Raw genomic sequence first — 19,780 nt, 5'->3', positions numbered from 1 at the left:
CATCAGTAAAACTTTTAGACAATTTTAAGACACCTCATAAAATCCAGCTGATTCTGCAGATATTATTGCTGCTGTCAACCATTCTTCAATTACAGGGATATTATTTTACCCTGATATTTAATAGGATCCCTCCCATATAGCTTCAGTCCCAGATTCCCCATCTTCCTGAGCTGTCAGGAAAAAGATGACAAAACAGGAACTAAGAAGATTGACCATGTTGCTCTCTTATTGATGCTTCTTCAGATTTAAGCTTCCTATATTTTAAGTGAATTCTCTGTTGATTTTGTTTTATATTCTGCTTAGCATTTTATACAAATGATATCTGAGCAAAAATTTCTTTTTGACTCTTCCTATCAAGTGGTCATCCAGGTTCTGCCCCAAAACTTTCACTGGAGGAAACTATTTTAGGTAGTTCTGATTATGAGGAAAGCTTTATTTTAAGTCTCTCAGCAAATTTTATTCCCACATCATTCTAGGAAAAAAAGAAAAGAAAATAGTTGGATACTTCATTGTTATAAAAGAACTTTTAAAACTTGATCATCATTATCATGATCCCTTGTTATTTTTTTATCTAGGAAAAATGACATAAGCTCCTTCCCTACTGACCCTCCTATAATTCAGTGCCTCATCATTTTGATCTCTCTTCTCCTGACATGATCCAATTTATGACTGAATTTCCTAAAGTATGGAACAGAGACAAAAAAAAGTTAATATTGGGAAGTCTGTCACTGCTCTATTTTGGATATTGGGCATTGAATAATAGTCAACAAACATTTATTAAGCACCTACAAGTGCCAGATACTGTGATGGGAGTACGGAGAAAGACAAACAAAGGTCATCAAAAATCACAGACTAATGAAAAGCATTAAGCATATTTTCATTAAGAGATTATACAACTAAGTTAATTTAATTCTTGACAGGATCACTAAACTAGTACATGAAGGAAATACTTAATATATAATTTAAAGAGATTTTAAGAAAGCTTGTAATAAAGTATCTTAAAACTCCTTTTTGTGAGAAGATGGAAAGATATGCATTAGACAGAAATACAAGCAATGATTCTTTCCATGTATAAGTTGAATTACATAGAAATTAAGGTTACTTTCAATTCTTAAATTCTTTCATTTAGTAATATTCCTGAGATCATATTAGCATTTTTGCTCACATGTCACACTGTAGAACCACAGCTGAGATGAAATTTCACTAAAGTCACCAGATGTTTTTCATATAAATTATTAACTAATCATGCTTCTTCTGTCTTTTACTGTCAACTAATTCTTCCAATTCATGACATCATATTAATCTTGCATGTGGCACAAATGAATAAATAAATGCTATACCACTGTATATTGAAGTTATCTCGAGATATAAATTTGTAAGATGATGATTTTTTTCAGTATAATATAAACTCCTTGAGTTTAGAGACTAGTAGGGTTTTTGGTATGTCTCATATTCACAGGAATTTCATATAATGGTTATCTAATATGTGTTTATTTAAATGACTTGTTTAATTACCTGCTTCTCAAATATTGGTGATTATATTACATACAGGTCCTTTTAGAAATCCCAGATACAATGTATTCTTACACACAACACTGATTTCTCTAAATGCATCATATTATTCACATATTGTTCATAAAGTTCCCCAGTTGCATTACTTTCATGCCAGTGCCCACTAAAAATGTTAATGAGGATTCCACTAAGGTTATTAGTATGCTTAAGTTAAGAAATTAATCATGTAAAGCTTTCTTATAAGAATTCCTATAGTCTCCAATTGTTCAACTAATTTCCCTATGGATATTAAAAAATATAGCAAATCCTGCAATCTAAATGAAAAGATAGGATCCACTATGGTTTCTTATTTCTGCCCCCATAGCCTTATACACTGTAAGTTCTTTCCCTCTTCAGTACCACGGACAGCAACAATGATTTAAAGTTAATTTTTCTGGACTCTTAGAATGCATTGTTAGAAACTGAAGGTACAACTTGGGAGGTGACATGGTATAGTATGTAGGATATACTGTATCTGAATAGAAGACATATGTTACTTAAAATGATTCTAACATTTATAAGCTAAATGACTTTAGAAAAATAAATGACTAAACATTTTCATATCCTTCCTTCTCTCTCTCTCTCTCTCTCTTTCTCTCTCTCTCTCTCTCTCTCTCTTTCTCTCTCTCTCTCTCTCTCCTCTCTCTCTCTCTCTCTCTCTCTCTCTCTCTCTCTCTCCTCTCCTCTCCTCTCCTCTCCTCTCCTCTCTCTCTCTCTCTCTCTCTCTCTCTCTCTCTCTCTCTCTCTCTCTCTCTCTCTTTCTCTCCTCCCTAGAATGCATGCTTCTGACGCCTAGAATATCTTACTTCCTTTAAAACTTAGTTCAATTAACTTCCCGGGTTATTAAGCTGGATTCCATGAATTTTTAACAATTTTTTTTATAATTGTGTTCCTTTGTAATGCTATATATTGCATTTTGTGCTTTAAAAAAAACACTATTCAGAGAAATGGTCAATAACATTTACCAGAATGTCAAAGGGTCCCATGAAATAGAAAAAAAAAATATGATATGAATCTAAATTAGGAGTTTCCTCATACTCCAGCTGCTAATAAGCTCACCTCTTTCTAAAAAGAAAAAAAAAGAGAGAAAGAAAAAAAACTTGAATTGATTTAAAAAAATTATTTTGTACCTATCTGCATATGTACACATTTCTCCCTGAATAGCATGTAAATGCCTTGAGTGATCTCTTTTTTGGCTTTGCAGCCCAAGTAACAATTCCACTGTCTAACCCACAATAAGTATTTAATAAATATCTGCTAATGGATTTGTTGATTGATTGATTCAAAAGACACATTACAAGGAGATCCTGTGGCATGATGGTGGGGCTATGCCACATAAGTAAACCAAGTTTTAATTAAATCTCGACATTAATAGAAAACAATTAGCTGGTCATTGAATGTCCTTGTCTTAAAAGAAAGTATATTTAGAATGTGAGAAGTGGAGAATCTGTTGCACTTATAAGAACAACCTTATTCCATTCACTAAGAGCTTCCTTTGCATATAATTGTTGCTCAGCTCACACGCATACAAAAAAGAAAAATCCTTCCTACAGACAAACATACTTACATTGCTGGAAATGGTATGTGTAAGGTTCCTACTGAATTATGGAAATCTGGTATAAAAATATTTTAAAGTATAAATAAAGCTAAATTCTAAAAAGCAATGTTTAATCCAGACTCCCACCCCACTCTTCCAGATTCAGTTTCTATCTCACTTCTTATATATTCTTAAATAATATGAGTGCAATGTTAAATTATCATCCCTTTTCCTGGAGTTCTAAAAATTTAGAAATTAAATAAGCCATAAATTAACCCCTACCTTTTTGGTAGTATTCTACACACACCCCTTCAATGGTTTATTTTACAATCTCCAAAGACACTTCTAGTTCTTAACCTGATGATCTTCTTATCAAAATATTAAGTAAGAGATCTTTATAGACATACTAAACAAAACTCTTGGATTCAGATCATATCTTTGTCACTTCGTATTTTGCAACCTTGGCAAGATCCTTCACTTTTTCAGTCCTCAGTAGTCTCATTTATAAAATGAGGGGAGGTGGACCAGATGGATGCTAAAGTTCATCTCTAAGATTCTATAATCCTATGATCCATTGAAGTTGCTCAACTGCTTTTGAGATGATTGTTTCTTCTGATTTAATTGAGAATCCCTAAGTTGTACTCCAGACTTCAGTGTTTTTAATAACTTTGATAGTCAACCTTCTGCTCTAATTTAGAGAATCAATTTGAGAGAAAGCCCTATTACAAGCCTAGAACTATATATTGGAATTTTTAAAGGTTAACAGCAACTGCTAAGGACCAGTCTTAAAGGTTGAACATTGTGAAGTTCCACTGTGCTACATTATGAAAGGAGAATGACCCTTAAAAGTACTCTGATTTGGTATCTATTCTTTTCCATTTTTCCTTTTTAAAAAATCTTTTTTTTATGTATAGAATAGTAATGATTCATTATGTTTATGTTATCACTGCATCTGGAGAACTTGGGAAGATTTCTAGACTTAACTTACTAATTAGTTATTTAAATTATTTTTAAATAAGTCTTGTTGAATCCAGTTATCTTTACATCACAGTCATTTCCCACCCACCTACTCCTCCAGAATTAACCTTCCCTTTGTGATAAGGAAAAATAATAATCACTTACAAGTTTCTACATTAAACAATATGTGAAAGTTCTAAGATTTGGTCATTGTGGAAAATCTTTCCAGCTACTCAAGGTCACTTTATATATGGCTCAAGAGATAAACAAAGCATTAGATTTGGAGCCAGAAGACTGTTCTAAATTATAAATCTTTTAGTTAATATCTAAGTCATTTTTTTTCCTCTGAGGCAATTGGAGGTAAATGACTTGCCCAGGGTCACACAGCTAGGAAGTGTTGTGTCTGAGGTCAGATTTGAATTCAAGTCCTCCTGACTTCAGGGCTAGTGCTCTATCCACTGAACCAATTAACTGCCCCAATATCTGAGTCATCTTGCAAGCCAATTTGCCTATATTGTTCTCACTTCCAATATCTCTTAATTTTGCCAGATCATCTAGTTCATTAAGGGCTTTAATGTGAGACATGTTAGAAAAGGTTTCAGATCTTAAACTCAAAAGTTTGTACTTTATCCTAGAAGTAACAATGTGCCACTGAAACAAGAATAGTTATTCTGGGATAATCAAAGTTTTTGAAGTTATTGATAATATATTTTAATTGAATTTTCTTCAATATTTCAATGTAATTAGATTTTTTTGTAATCATCTAGATTATACTATGGTGAGTTAAATATAGCTTATTATACATACACACAGCTGTAAGAATTCTACACTTGCGTTCATTGAGTAGGGTTGAATTATGTAGTCAGACCTATTCTTTAAGAATATCACTTTGTTTAAAAAAAAAAAAGAATATCACTTTGAGAGGCAGCTAGATGGTGCAGTGGATAGAGTAACAGCCCTTAAGTCAGGAGAACCAGAGTTCAAATCTGGCCTCAGACATTTAACACTTCCTAGTGTGTGACCCTGGGCAAGTTACTTAACCCCAATTACCTCAATTAAAAAAAAAAGAAAAAGAAAAAGAAAGAAAGAATATCACTTTGACAGCTTAGTTGATATTGAAATGGAGATGGGAAAAATTTCAACATTAATAAAATTTATTCAAAATTCTTTTTTTACTTAAATTCTTTGTCTCTGCTATTAAAAATAAACCCATTCCATCCCATCCATAAATGGAAATATGTAGCATAGCACAAACAAGTTCATTTATCACATGCATATTATAGAACTAATATTAAAATAGCAAAACCTCTCTCAGAAAAAATTAATAACTTGGATAGTGTACTCAGTTATGTAAATTTGATCACTATTCTAATTAGAGAGTTAATGTTCTTTTGATATGTATGTGTGTATACGTGTTTGTGCATCTATACATGTGTTTATGTGTGTATACATGTACAAAATGCATTGTAGAAATATAGACATATAGATATGTATACATATGCATATGCTCATATATGTATATTAGTATGTGTGTATATATCTACATACATATATATTTGTGGGAGGAAAAGATTGAGGGTTGGAGGGGATGGGGAAATTTGAAAGTAGAATGAAAGATGTTCCTTACTTAATATTAGAACTAGAATAATTAATTTCCATTTATTATTTTAAACACATAAATTAAAGGATCCCACAGTAGCTAAGTATCATAGAATCCCTCAGAACAGATAGCTTTAATTTCTTCTTCATACAAGGACATATTCATAACTCATGTGGTTCTTTTTTTTTCTAGAAAAAACTGTCCAAACAAAAATAAATATTTTCTAGTCAAACATGGAAAACCACTGGTTCCCTGAGGTCAGAGCAGAGATAGCCTAAGCAAATATAAGGATTTGTAATGGAATAGCATGAATAGTTGTGGCCTCATCTTTTTCCAATGCTTTATAGATTTTTAGGACACTTTCCTACCCTGTTACGGGCCAGAACTCTGAACTTGAAAGAAAGGATTCTTACAAGGTCCTAAATCAGTGGAACTGACAAAGACAATGGTTATCTAATTTAGCATGGTTCAGTAGATTGATTTAATCTTACAACAAATAATGGTTTCCTAGTGATATAATGATTGGTTTATATTCGGTGTAGAGCATATAAGCTAAAAGTCTCAGCTAGGTGAATTTGGAGAGATTCAGAGGCAAAGAAAATAGGCGAGAGCTCAAGCTCTTGGAATCAAGAAGAGAAGTAGCCCTCTAAGAAAACTAGCCTACCCCCAAGTGAAGGAGATAGGACTTTAAAAGAGATAATAAAGGATTTGGATTTTAACCCCTGGCTACTCATATGATGATTACTGAACTTAAATGAAGGCTGCTCCCAGAGATTCCAAGAAACCCGAACCAAGAGAACATTACACTACCCCACATCACTGAGAAATATGAAGGGGAAGAAATGCTATAATCATTATAAAGATAACATTATAGCTATATAACCAATAAATTTTAAAGCTATCATGGAACCCATTTCTTTAGGCTCTAAGATCAACATTCTCTGATTTCTACTAAATGCCATTTATAGGGAACATCTGGAAAGCAGTTTGACAGAAATAAAGAATTTCTCAAAGGGGATCAAAGCCAAATCAGACTAAAAAAGTTGGTAGGAGCCAGATTCTGAAAGGTTTTTAGTGCCAGGCTTGGGGATTTATATTTCATCTGACAGACAATAGGAATTCATTGAAAATTTTGAAGTTGGGAAGGGCCATGGCCATTTCTGTTCAATGTTTTTAGAACATTCTGTTTTAGAAATATTAATTTGGCAGTTGGGTAGAAAATCAGTTGAAAATAGAAGAGACTGGAAGCAAGGAGCTCGCTTAGGAAGCTCCTATAAAATAGTCCAGGACAGAAGTAATGGGAATCTGACCTACAATAGATTTTGTGTGAATGGAGAGAATAGGACAGATTGTGAGATGCTATGGAAGCAGAATTGGCCATGTCTGATAGTTATTTGGGCAATGGAGATGAGGGAGAGTAGTGGAAACAATATATTCCATTAAATTGCCTCAATATCACATAAATATGTCCATGAAGAAAGTGATCTATTCACATGTTCATAGAAGAACCAATACCAATAATACCAAGTTTTCTTTTCATGTGAAAATAAGTTCTGGATATTTTAGACAACAATTTAACATTACTCTGTTAACCTCTTTTTCTTTCTTTCCTTCCTTCCTTTTCTCCTCCCTCCTCCCTTCCCTCCCTTCCTCCCTTCCCTCCCTTCCTCCCTTTCCCTCTCTTTTTTTCCTTTCCCTCTACCTCTCTCTTCTTTCCCCTTTCCCTCCCTCCCTCTCTCTCGCTCTCTCTAGTGTCCTCTTTCTCTCTCTCTCTCTCTCTCTCTCTCTCTCTCTCTCTCTCTCTCTCTCTTTCTCTCTCTCTCTCTCTTCTCTTCTCTTCTCTTCTCTTCTCTTCTCTTCTCTTCTCTTCTCTTCTCTTCTCTTCTCTCTTTCTCTCTCTCCCTTTCTCTCTTTCTCCCTTTCTTTCTTTTCATCCTCAAGTTGTTCCAACTTGGAACAGCACCCAGATGAAAGTTTCCAGGATCATGTCATACAAGAATCATTTGAAGGCATTTAAGGGCACATGTTGGGCATGAAGCAGAAAAAATTTAGGGAGGACATCATGATAATCTTCTAAAATTTAGAGTTGTTATGTGGGGAAAGAAGTCAACTTAATCAGCTTGACTATAGAATGTAGAACATATTTTATTTTTAAAAGTTTTCAACATTCAGCCTCACAAAAATTTGTGTTTCTCAGTTTTTTCTCCCTCACTTTTCCTCACTCTTTCTCTTAGATGACAAATAATCCAATATATGTTAAATGTGCAATTCTTCTATACATATTTCCACAGTTATCGTGCGGTATAAGAAAAATGAGAAAGAAAACAAAAAGCAAACAAAAGAACAAAAATAGTGAAAATTCTGTATTTGTGATCCAACTCAGTCCCCATAGTCCTGTCTCTGGGTGTAAATGGCTTTCTCCATCACCACTCTATAGCAACTGGCTTGAATCACTTCATTGTTGAAAAGAACCACGTCCATCAGAATTGATCATCACGTAATCTTCTTGTTGTTGTGCATAATGTTCTCTTTGTTCTATTCACTTCATTTAGCATCAGTTCATGTAGGTCTCTCCAGACCTTTCTGAAAACAACTTGCTGATCGTTTCTTATAGAACAATATTCCATAATATGCTTGTACTATAACTTATTCAGCCATCCCCCAACTGATAGATATCCACTCAATTTCCAGTTCCTTGCCACTACTAAAAGGATGGCTACAACATTTTTGCACATGTGTGTTCTTTCCCCCTTATTATGATCTCTTTGGGATATAAACCCAGTAGTGAGACTGCTAGATCAAAGGGTATGTACAATTTGACAGCCCTTTGGGCATATTTCCATTTTGTTCTCCAGAATACTTGGATCAGTTCATAACTCCACTATTATTGTCTCAGTTCTCCCACATCCCTTCCAATTTTCATCATTATTTCTTCTTGTCATCTTAACCTACCTGAGAAGTATGTAGTGGTACCTCAGAGTTGTCTTAATTTGCATTTCTCTAATCAGTAGTGCTTTAGAGCATTTTTCATATGACTAGAAATGGTTTTAATTTCTTCATCTGAAAATTGTCTGTTCATATTCTTGATCATTTATTAATTGGAGCATGGCTTATATAGAATGATATTTTTAAAAGGTAATTTTACTCTCATGTAAGAGTTACCTTAATAATAATTGGAACTATTCTAAAATGGCATGAGAATAGCTATGTAGCACAGTGGATAGAGTACCAGCCCTAAAGCCAAAAATATCTGGCCTCAGATACTTGCTAGTTGTGTGGCCCTAGCAAAGTCTTTTGACTCTCTTTGTCTCGGTTTGCTTATCTGTAAAATGATCTGGAAACTGGAAAATGGCAAGTAGCTAGTATCTTTGCTAAGAAAATCACAAATGGTGTCACAAGGAGTGGAACATGACCAATTGACAAAATGACAAAAGTGATTTAGGATGCTTCTGGGGATAATAGGATTGTTCTTTTTTTATCTGTTTAACTATAGAAGAGTGTGCATCCCTGTTTTCTCTAACCCCTATGCCGTGCATATGGAATCACATAACTGGTACTTTATATCAGCTGGTTTCATCATATCAGTTTCATGAGATAGGTCTGAGATTGGCTGCCCTAGAGAGAAAATATCCTCTCTACAAATCAGTCATAGCTGCCATCCCCTTAGGAGGAGAGGTGATACAGCATTTTATAAGTCCATGATGGATAAAGCATATTTCATTGCCTAGTGAAATCAAGATGCCTCCTTTTGCCAGCCTGGAATTCACCAGCACTGAAAACACATAAAGACTAGAAGCTGTTTATGAGATAGAGAAGGTGATTCAGTGGAATCAGTTCCAAGTTGGCAAGATGAGATCTAGTCCTGAACATTTAATGCTTCATAATTCACATTGAGTTTCTCATTAATTTAAATGTTAATGTAAATTTAAAACATGTTATATTGATTTGGGGACTATTTTTGCATGAGAATTGCATAACCATCCTCTCTATCATCATATACCAAATGGACATTCTTTCTCAGAACCTTCGGATGGGGGAAAACACTTTTGAGAATAAAGCTTATTTTCTATATATTTTTTCTTCTTAATCTCACTTTTTTTCTGGACAGAGGCAGTTGGCAGAGATGTGGGTAAATTTGCAACCCTAGAAAAATAGGCTAACAAGATATAATTACATGTATATCCAGTTTAATTTTGTCAAAATTCCAAAAGAATTACGATCTCTTGATGTGAACCCTCTAAAACAATGACTATTACAAGTTGTCATCGCCTACCCATAATATTTAACTCTTACTCATATTTTCCTATAAATCTTCTATAAGGATTTCAAACAACATCCTGAGTCGAGTCAACAAAAAATGTATTAATCATCTACCCTGTGTTAATTGTTGCTGTTCAGTCATTTTTCATTCATGTCTGATTCTTCATGATTTCATTTGGGATTTTTTTTTTTTTTTGCAAAAATACTAGAGTGGTATGTCATTTCCTTTTTTAGCTCATTTTATGATGAGGAAACGGAGGCAAATTGGATTAAAATGACTTGCCCAGGGTCACACAGCTATTAAGTATCTGAGGCCAGATTGTAACTCAGAAAGATGAATTTTCTTGACTTGTGACCTGGGACTGTGCCACCTAGCTGCCCAACTATGGGATAAGCACTGTCCTAAACACTGGACATTCAAAGAGAGAGACAGTCTTTATCCTCAAGAAACTCATAGTTTAGTCAGGGAAACAAAATTAAAACAACTGGGTATATTAAAAAGATATAAACATGACAAAATAAAGATAATTTCAGAAGAAAGACACTGGAATTAAAGGGGAGAAAAGATTTCTTGCAGAAGATAGAATATTAGTTGGCATTCAAATGATGCCAGGAAAAAGATGGAGAGAATTCCAGGCATGAGGATGAGGGGGGAAGGTATCTTCTTTTATTTATCCTGATACTTCATAGTTGGAGATGGAACAGATGGGCTGTCTATGAAATATTCCTTTCACTGATTTGACAAAAAAATTTGAAAAGTCTTGAAAAGTTTGACAGTTTGAGATCACTTGGTTGCTAACTACGGCCATTCTAATTCAACAATATTATTATTATTATTATTACATTATAGTCCGTGTGAATTTCTAGGAGACAAGACAATTGTGGAATAATAGGAAAAGAAATTAATTTGGACCAAAAAATAATAGATTTTAAGTTGGAGGTAATCTATCAACCCTCTTGTTTTATATGTGAAGAACTGAGGAATATAGATTTTAAGTGACATCTGAAGCTATGCAGTTAACAGAGGTTGGACTTGAATCCAAGTCCTTTGATTGTAAAACCATATATATTCCACTAGACCATGATGCCTTTTGCTAAATTAGATGAATTGAGTCCAAACTTTTTTGCTTTATTTGCTACCACTGTGGAATTGGACAAGTCTCTCAGTTTTATTATTTGTAAGACCCATTCCAAATAAATTTTAATCCTTACCTAAAAATATTGCTTCATGTTCCAGGTGATTATTGGAGAAGGTAATATAAGGAGGCAGCCTCCTCCACTAATGGAGTAGAAAATTGGATTAAGGAAGAGAATGAGGATTTTGAATTTGAATTCCCAAATTAAGATGCAGCCACAGAAAGCAAGAATATGAAGCACCAAAAACGGGGATTTTGCTCCTTGTTTGGGCATTATCTGTTGCTGACAGACAGAACATAAACTATTTAAGATGAGCCAGTCAATGTCAAAGAAAATGTGTTATTTTATAGCCTGTGTTTAAAGAAAAGTGATATGATTTAACTAGAAGTCCCCAAGAAAGCATGGTAAAGACAGTAGGGTAATCTTCATTCTCAGAAAAATTGGGGCATCCACTGACACTTCTTAAATTAGGGCATCATCCAAATCTAAACCAGGGTAATAGCTGACACCTTCAAAGTGAAAAGGGAATGAGAAAGGAAAGTCTATATCCTAAGTTGTAAGCAGAGAATATTAATCATGATTCTTTTCTGCTCGAAGTGGGAGGAGGAAGTCTCTGATGGCCAAATGGGAAGCTGCTTCCTAGAATTAGCACATGTATACACCCATGTTCTTGCCAGCTGGGTGGGTGGGACTTCTAAATGCATCATCACTGTGCATCATGAAAGTTTATGAAAGCTGACTATTCTCCCACCTCTGATATCAGAGCAAGGGTATCACTAATTAGCTGGGAAATTGGAAGTTTGTATCCTAAAAGCAAGTACAGAAGGAGGGGGTTAGAAGCATTCCAGAACAGGAGAAATGATCAAGGAAGAAGGGTAGTAGAAAGAAAGGGAAGGAGTGCTTGATGGGAGTAGAGTTAACCTACTGGAGAAATACTAGACCTGAAAAACAGGTATTTCGTTATTTTTTTTCCCCTCTCGATTACAATTTCCACTCATTGCTTGGCTTGGCTTAGAAGAAATTACATTTTTTCCTTGGACTTCAGTTTTCTCTCCTACAGTTTCTCAACAGGTTTGACTGAATGTTCTCTAAGGTCCTGCCTAGCCCTAATAATTATGAGTCTAAATAATAAAACAACTTATGATCTTTTTTCTTTTTCTTGATAAAAAAAAAACTATAATTTTTCTCCTTGCATTCTTCCTAACTAAACTTAGTGCAATAGTGAGTCAGACAGAGAGATTAGCTCAAGTCCTGTTACTAGATGACAAAGAAGAAAAATAAGCCCTCAGTAACAAGAAACTGCTTTGGAAAATGGTAACTACCAGGTGGCTATCTCAGTGTGAGAACAAGGTCAAGTGCTGAGCTAACATCATCTTTCTCTGAACTCATTAATAAGAAGAAAAACCTGCTTGTTTATAATGTACTGTAGACAGGTAAAATAAAGGCAATGTATATCAAAATATAACTTCGATAGCTGATATTTTTCAACTCATTGGAGAATTTTTTTTCTCAGTATTTATGGTCTTGGATGTACATACAATATAGGATATAGGCAATACTGTTCTCTATTGTTTTTTTTTTTTCTTAATTCTCATTGAGAAGGAAATTCTAAATCTCCAAACAATTTTACCATGGGAAATATATTGCTTTATTTTTTATATACATATGCATATTTATGCTTATTTTTGTTTGTATACATGTACATGAATAAATATAAGTTTTTGTGCCTAGCTATATAAGTACATTTGTGTATCTGTGATATATATGTGTGATACATGTGCATGTATGTAGAAGTATTGTGGTACATAATGAATAGAGTTTTTTACTTGAAATAAAAAGCTTGGGTATAAATTTTACTGTATCAATTGAATTGGAAAGATGAGGTAGAATGAGATCACTTATACTGTAGAAAGGTTGTCTTAGCAAAGAGAAGGACTTCTGCATGGTGGAAAAAAAAAATATGGCAGAACATATCCAAAAGTTGTGAGACAGTGAGGAGAAAAAAGAGATTCCTCCATACCCCTCCCTAATTAAAGGCCTCTTTTTTTTTTTTCATGGAAATATGAGGCAAGGTTATCAATTGAAAGGATAGACTATGGAACACTCAGAAAGGCTGGGGCTGAGTAAAAACTCTGATGAATGGGAAAATGGTTTATGAATAAAATATAAAAAGTTTGCCTTCCTTCAGTGAGAGCCCAGATGAGATTATCTGATATAAATTTATAGTAGATTCAGTCACATGGTTTTATATTTTTCCCTAAGTTCATTCACCAACATATGAGTGCTAGAAAGGTTTGCTAGTCAGTGGTGATTATCCAAGATTGAAGTTGTTCATGGCAGGACAAAATAGGCAATGCAATATGATCAGATAAAGGAATTTCAGCATTCATGAATGTGGAAGTATTTTAATAAAATATACACAAGAGAAGATGAACTGGTCATAATAAGGGATGGCAGGTGCACAGACTTATAATATCAGTAGAAAGCTAAAAAATATATCGTCAGTATTTTAGATGGGTCCATTTGTGGATTCCTGAGAGTTCATGGATGAGAGTCATATGTGATAGTGAGGTCTAGATAGGTCATGATCTGTTCCATTGGAAGAATTATTCCCATCATTGAGATCACAGATTTATTGGTGAATTTGAGCATGTTAAAGATACATAGGCATACACAATAGAGTATGTATACAAATAATACACAGTAAATGCTATAATCTGTATGTATGTTTAAAGATTTATTTAATGATGCACATACTTGCATATTTGTGAAAGTATATGACTGAGAAACATGGGAAAACAGAATCTCCAAAAAGTAAAAATCACTGGAAACACAAAAAGTGATGACAAAGTCCTTATAAGTGGATGTGGATAGGAGTCTGTGCACAGTGACTTATGTAAAAGTGTCATACCATACATATACAGAGAATACTATGATGTAAGAATAAAAGATATTGTGAAAACTTAAAAGCTTAAAAATTAAGAATAATGGAAAGGAGGAAGGGAGGGAGGAAGAAAGGAAGGAAGGAAGGAAGGAAGGAAGGAAGGAAGGAAGGAAGGAAGGAAGGAAGGAAGGAAGGAAGGAAGGAAGGAAGGAAGTAAAAGAAAAAAGAAGAGAGAGGGAGGAATGGAGGGAGGAAGAAAGGAAGGGAGAAAGGGAAGAAGGAAGAGGAAAAGAAAGAAAGAGAGGGAGGAAAGAAGAAAGGAAGAAAAAAACAAAACTTTAGGAATACTGGCAAACAAGCAAAAGCTCCACATATTTATATATGTATGCATACATAAACACAAATATCTATACATATATGCACATGTGGGTAAGTATATAGATATAGACATTTTTAATTTCTTTTACTGAAGTAAGGGCTAAGGGAAGTGGGAATCTCCCAACTGGAGTTCAGCATTTCTGCTTATATTAGACAGAAATTTTTTCTTTGATTAAGGAGTGAATAGAGGCCAGGTTCCTATTAGACCCTTACATTGAGGTTCATGGAATCATACAGGCTATAGTAGAATGATTAAACCCTCATTGATTCTTAGTTGCTCTAGCACTCTTTTTGGACTCCAATCTGCTACCATCAAATACCAGTTAATATTATATTTTCACTCAGAGTTCCTTGACCATCAGGACATCCGGCAGAATAAAGGTGGGCTATTTAGTCCTTGTGCTGATTCAATTTCATGCCCTGAGGGATAAACTGTGGGAAAGAAAGTACCTCAAATTGACATCCACATAGAAATGTCTATGTTATCAAGGTTATGAAATGTGTATAATCTCTGCCAGTGGATGTGGAGGGAGACGGAGACAGACAGACAGAAATAGAGAGGAAGAAAGGGAAGGAGGGAGGGAGAGAAACATTTTGTTATTTGAAGATTGTAACTAAGCTGCCTAGTGAGTGGCTGTTGGCTGTCCCCTTGTGTCAAACTCAGCATCCCTGAATTCTCTCTAATTAGTGCAGCAGGAAACCAAAGGTGATGTCTATGTGGTTGTTTTCTTCAGGTGCTGAGAGCTTATTCTTCTACAAACCCACCCTACTCCTTATTTTGCTGCCTTGGGCTAGATTGGAAAGATCAGAATCTCTTGGATAAGGTAAGTTTTCTGAATGCATGTGCAAAAACATACATGTAGCCTTACTAAAAAATTATTGAGCTGTCCTCAAAAGGAAAACAGAGAGTGAGCACTCCAGTGTAGTTTTTAAAAATTTAGGGCTTAGAAGTTGATCTGGTGTCACTCTGTAAAAGTTTCAATTTCTTCATGGCTCTTCTGGCTCTTTACAAGGTGTATAATAAAATTTTCTTTGTTTTACAAAATGTGTTGGCTAAAGAAAATAATGGGTAAAATACTCAGATATCCAAACAAACATAGGATTTTAAGGATACCCCCTCCAATGATGACCATTATTTGGAATCAATTAACTCTTTTCCATGAGTTCAGCAAAGCAAATCCAGCCCAGATGCCAGAAGCATCTTGCATTTTCTCTTAACTCCATGGGAATACCAATGTAGTCCATAGGCTATCTGTTGGTCTTACTCTTTTCATGTGACTAATTCATCTTCATTTTAATTCAGACTTCCCTTTGATGATAACTTTAGTGTAGTTCTTGAAAACATAAAGCATTTTTAAAACACAAATGAGTTCCCTTAATATTTTACTCCAAAGTTTCACATCACAGCATGGATAACGGCTCTGAGTTTTCAAAGACTATTTCAATAAAGAAAAAGGTCAGACAAGTTCTTTTGAGAAAGAAAGATGTGGAGCACAAGCCTGGAAGCAGATGAGCATCTGAGTGGTAGCCTAGCTAGTAAGTAAATTCTCCTTTGTGGTTGTGTTGACTCATGAGATCATCTGCTAGAGTATGGGGATGGTTAACGTTTATATCATCAGGAGAGAGAGAGAGAGAGAGAGAGAGAGAGAGAGAGAGAGAGAGAGAGAGAGAGAGAGAGAGAGAGAGAGAGAGAGAGAGAGAGAGAAGACAGAAAGACAAAGACAAAGACAGAAAGATAGAAACAGAGACAGAGAAGGAGGGAGGGAAGAAAGGAGAGAAGGAGGTACTGGTGGTAGCCTGGAAGATAAGAAGACATGAATTCAAGCCCCACTTTTGTCAGATGTTGATTCATGACAAATATCCAACCCCTTTTGCTTTTAGCAGCTATCTATGGTTGAAAGGTGCAGAGAAAGCATAAACTTTTTTTGGTAAAAAACTTACCCTATGTTAACAAAATCAGAGTTCAGTCTTTATCCCTATTTTTAATGATTTGGAGGCCGAAAAGAAAAGAAAAAAATGCCTAAATTAAGTTCAGGGATTTGAGTTAAAAAGAGAGAATTGGGAATTTCTAATATGATTGTTTTGAATGATGCATCTTCTGGTCTTAAGAGATCACAGAATTGATAGTCCTGTTGACACTTATGTGATAAAATGTTCTTTTATTGAGACAGTGAGTTGTGTTGTATTGATTACTACTCAGAGTTTTTTTAGGAAAAAGTAGGCATTGGCAACTATGATTTTGTTAAATTGTAAGGGATCTAGAATTATGATTTTGTTAGATTGTAAGCTCTTCCTGACACCTACTAGACACTTAATAAATGCTTATTGAATTTAATTGAATCTTATCATTATTGGTGAGATAGCCTAGTATAATTGAAAGAGCACTGAATTTCTCATGAGATGTCAGCTCAAGTTAAGGCAATTGGCAATTATTTACCAGGCACAATGTTAAATCCTCAGAATACAAAGAAAAGAGAAAAAAATCCCTATCATCAAGAAGTTTACTTCTGCATTGACATCTTACCTCTGACATTTATGACCTTTGTGACCTTGATCATGTAATTTTAACTGACTGGTCCTCTTTTTTTTTTTTTAAATCTATTAAAAGGGAGGGGGTGGACTAAATTGGTTCAGGAATCCCTTCCATCTTAAAATTTACAAGAATATGAAAATGCCATCAAAGATCTAGAGCAGGTGTAGACCTTAGAGATCATATCATCCAAACACCACATTTTGTAGTGAATAAATGCATTTACTTCCCCCTGCACCATACTGTCTCTAGATGTAACTTTTATTTGGAAATTTATCTGTGGCACTGAGAGGCAAAACAGAAGTTCAACCCTTTTCTTCCTAGCCTCAAAGTCAGCTCTTTAGCTATTACTGTATACAACCTCTGGGTCATAGGATATCTAAGAAGAATCACTCTTACTGAAGCTGAGGTGTGTAATCAGGCAATTAGTCAATAACCATTTATTAATTGCCTTGATAGCCAAGCCTAGGAAAATAAGAAAAAAAGATAATAATATGATAAAGGAGACTATATGTGTGTGTGTATATATATATATATATATATATATACATACATATGTATGTATATGTATATATATAGATATATATGTATGTATAGATATATATAGTGAAGAGATTGGGGGTGACAGCAGCTGAGGGTGGGGTGAAGGAGGCTAGAAAAAACCTTGTGTATGAGCTGGGACTTAAATGAATTTTTTTTTATTTCATAGCTTTTTATTTACAAGTTATATGTATGGGAAATTTTACATCATTGACAATTGCCAAGCCTTTTGTTCCAATTTTTCCCCTCCTTCCCCCCAACCCCCTCCCCAGATGGCAGGATGACCAGTAGATGTTAAATATATTAGAGTATAAATTAGATATACAATAAGTATACATGACCTAACAGTTATTTTGCTGTACAAAAAGAAACGGACTCTGAAATAGTCTACAATTAGCCTGTGAAGGAAATCCAAAATGCAGGCAGGCAAAAATAGAGGGATTGGGAATTCAATGTAATAGTTCTTCGTTATCTCCCCAAGTTCTTTCCCTGGCTGTAGCTGGTTCAGTTCATTACTGCTCTATTGGAACTGATTTGGTTCATCTCATTGCTGAGGATGGCCACGTCCATCAGAATTAATCCTCATACAGTATTGTTGTTGAAGTATATAATGATCTCCTGGCTCTGCTTGTTTCACTCAGCATCAGTTCCTGTAAGTCTCTCCAGGCCTTTCTGAAATCATCTGTTGGTCACTTAAATGAATTTTTAAGGAAATCAAGACAACCAGTGGATGATTGAAATACTGGAGAAATTTTTCTTTTTACTGAATTCCACAGTGTTGTTTTTCTGAATCCAGAGAAATGTATCAAGTCCATTTTTTGTTGCTTTGTTTTGTTGTGATGGTTGCTGACTGTTGGTACATAGGTTACTATACATAGAATTAGTATGTGAAACTTGGTCTAATGTCAAGTATTTATACTTGTATTCGTTGAATTCATTCACGTTCTTTGGTCAGTAGACCAACTTCATCACGAATGGTTACTTTGATTGTGTTATTTTAGTGCTTTATTATTGCCAGACCAATCAAACTGACTGACCTGACGAGAAAACGGACAGATTTTCGGGAAGGTGTGGTCATTTCAATTTCCCCAATAGTAGGGACCTATTTTCCATAAAGAAAAGACTTCATGCCATATGTCAACCCTAACTCTCCTACCTTCTACTTATATAACTTTGGTCAAATCTTCTCCCCCCTCTAGATGTCAACCTCCTCATCTGTAAAAATGGAAGAGGAAGTATCACATTGAATAATCTCTAAATTCCCTATCAGTCCTAAATCCTATTGTTCAACAACTGTGGTCATTGTAGCAAAGAAGCATCCTACTTCTTTCAAGGTAAAAGAATCTGTAATGTCATTCAAGATTCAGTTCAGGTGGGCTGATCATCTCCTAGGGAGGCTAATCCTAATCCTCCAATTAGAGACTTTCAGATCCTTGCTCAGACACTTATTTGTGTGAACCTGAGCAACACACTGCTTCTCTTTCAAGCTGCTTCCTTTTTTATAAACTGTAGGAAAAAATTCATATCAATTCCACTAGCCTGTTGTATGAACCAAGTGTTGTAATTTTTTTTGCAAATTTTAAATCACTATAAATATGAATAAAGTCTTATTGAAGGGGAGGGGAGAAGAAATATACATTAAACACTTATTAATCATCAGACATTGTTCTGAGTGTTTACAAATATTATTTCATTTGATCCTTACAACAAGCCTAGAAAGTGTGGACTGATAGTATCCATATTTTACAGTTTAGGAAGCTAGGCAAATAGAGCTCAAGTGACTCCAGCTAATATCTGAAGCTAGATTTGAACTTGTTTTTGATATTTAGTGTTCTCTGCAATATGACACCCCTCAGAGGTTTTATAGAGTAATAACATTATTCAGGTTCAGTTATGCTTTGTTCTTTCTTGCCCTAGCATCTATCATAGGATTTTGTAGATAGTTCTTAATAGAGGGGGGAAAGGAATTTATTTGTTTTTGTTTTTGTTTTTGTTTTTTAAGATGGGATTGTTAGTTGGTAAAGTGCTTACTCTATTAACACAGCTAAGTGACAAGATGATAAAGTGGTTTTTCAGTAGTCAGGAAAACCTGAATTCAAAAGTAGCTTTATACATTTAGTACCTCTGTGACCCCGGGCAGTAAGAAACTATCTGCCTTAATCTCCTCAGCTATAAAATGGGGGTAGTAATAGTAGCTACCTCCCAGGATTGTTGTGAGAATCAAATAATAAAGCATACCATTGTTATACCCATTTTCCAGTTGAAGAAATTTAGGCAAACAGAGTTGATTGATTTGCTCAAGGTCACATAGCTGCTAAGTGTCAGAAGCAGGATTTTAACTCAAGTCATGAGATTCTAAGGTAATTATAAATTCACGAGTCCAGATTAGGCTAATAAAATGATCCT

At 34.7% G+C, this 19,780-nt stretch overlaps 1 protein-coding gene across 1 annotated transcript in view; it reads left to right on the top strand.

Moving 5' to 3' along the window:
* The window catches only part of LRRC4C (leucine rich repeat containing 4C), a 1,395,890-nt gene that overhangs the window by 1,135,821 nt on the left and 240,289 nt on the right, over positions 1-19,780 (top strand). The window contains exon 5 of the mRNA XM_051967660.1: positions 15,039-15,128. The gene's annotated coding sequence lies outside the window, so the exon portion shown is untranslated. The remainder of the gene's footprint in view (positions 1-15,038; positions 15,129-19,780) is intronic.

The sequence above is a fragment of the Antechinus flavipes genome, chromosome 6 (genome assembly GCF_016432865.1).
Source record: "Antechinus flavipes isolate AdamAnt ecotype Samford, QLD, Australia chromosome 6, AdamAnt_v2, whole genome shotgun sequence".
NCBI lineage: Eukaryota > Metazoa > Chordata > Mammalia > Dasyuromorphia > Dasyuridae > Antechinus > Antechinus flavipes.
Note: the sequence above shows the minus strand (reverse complement) of the source record. Positions and strands in the feature narration are given on the sequence as shown.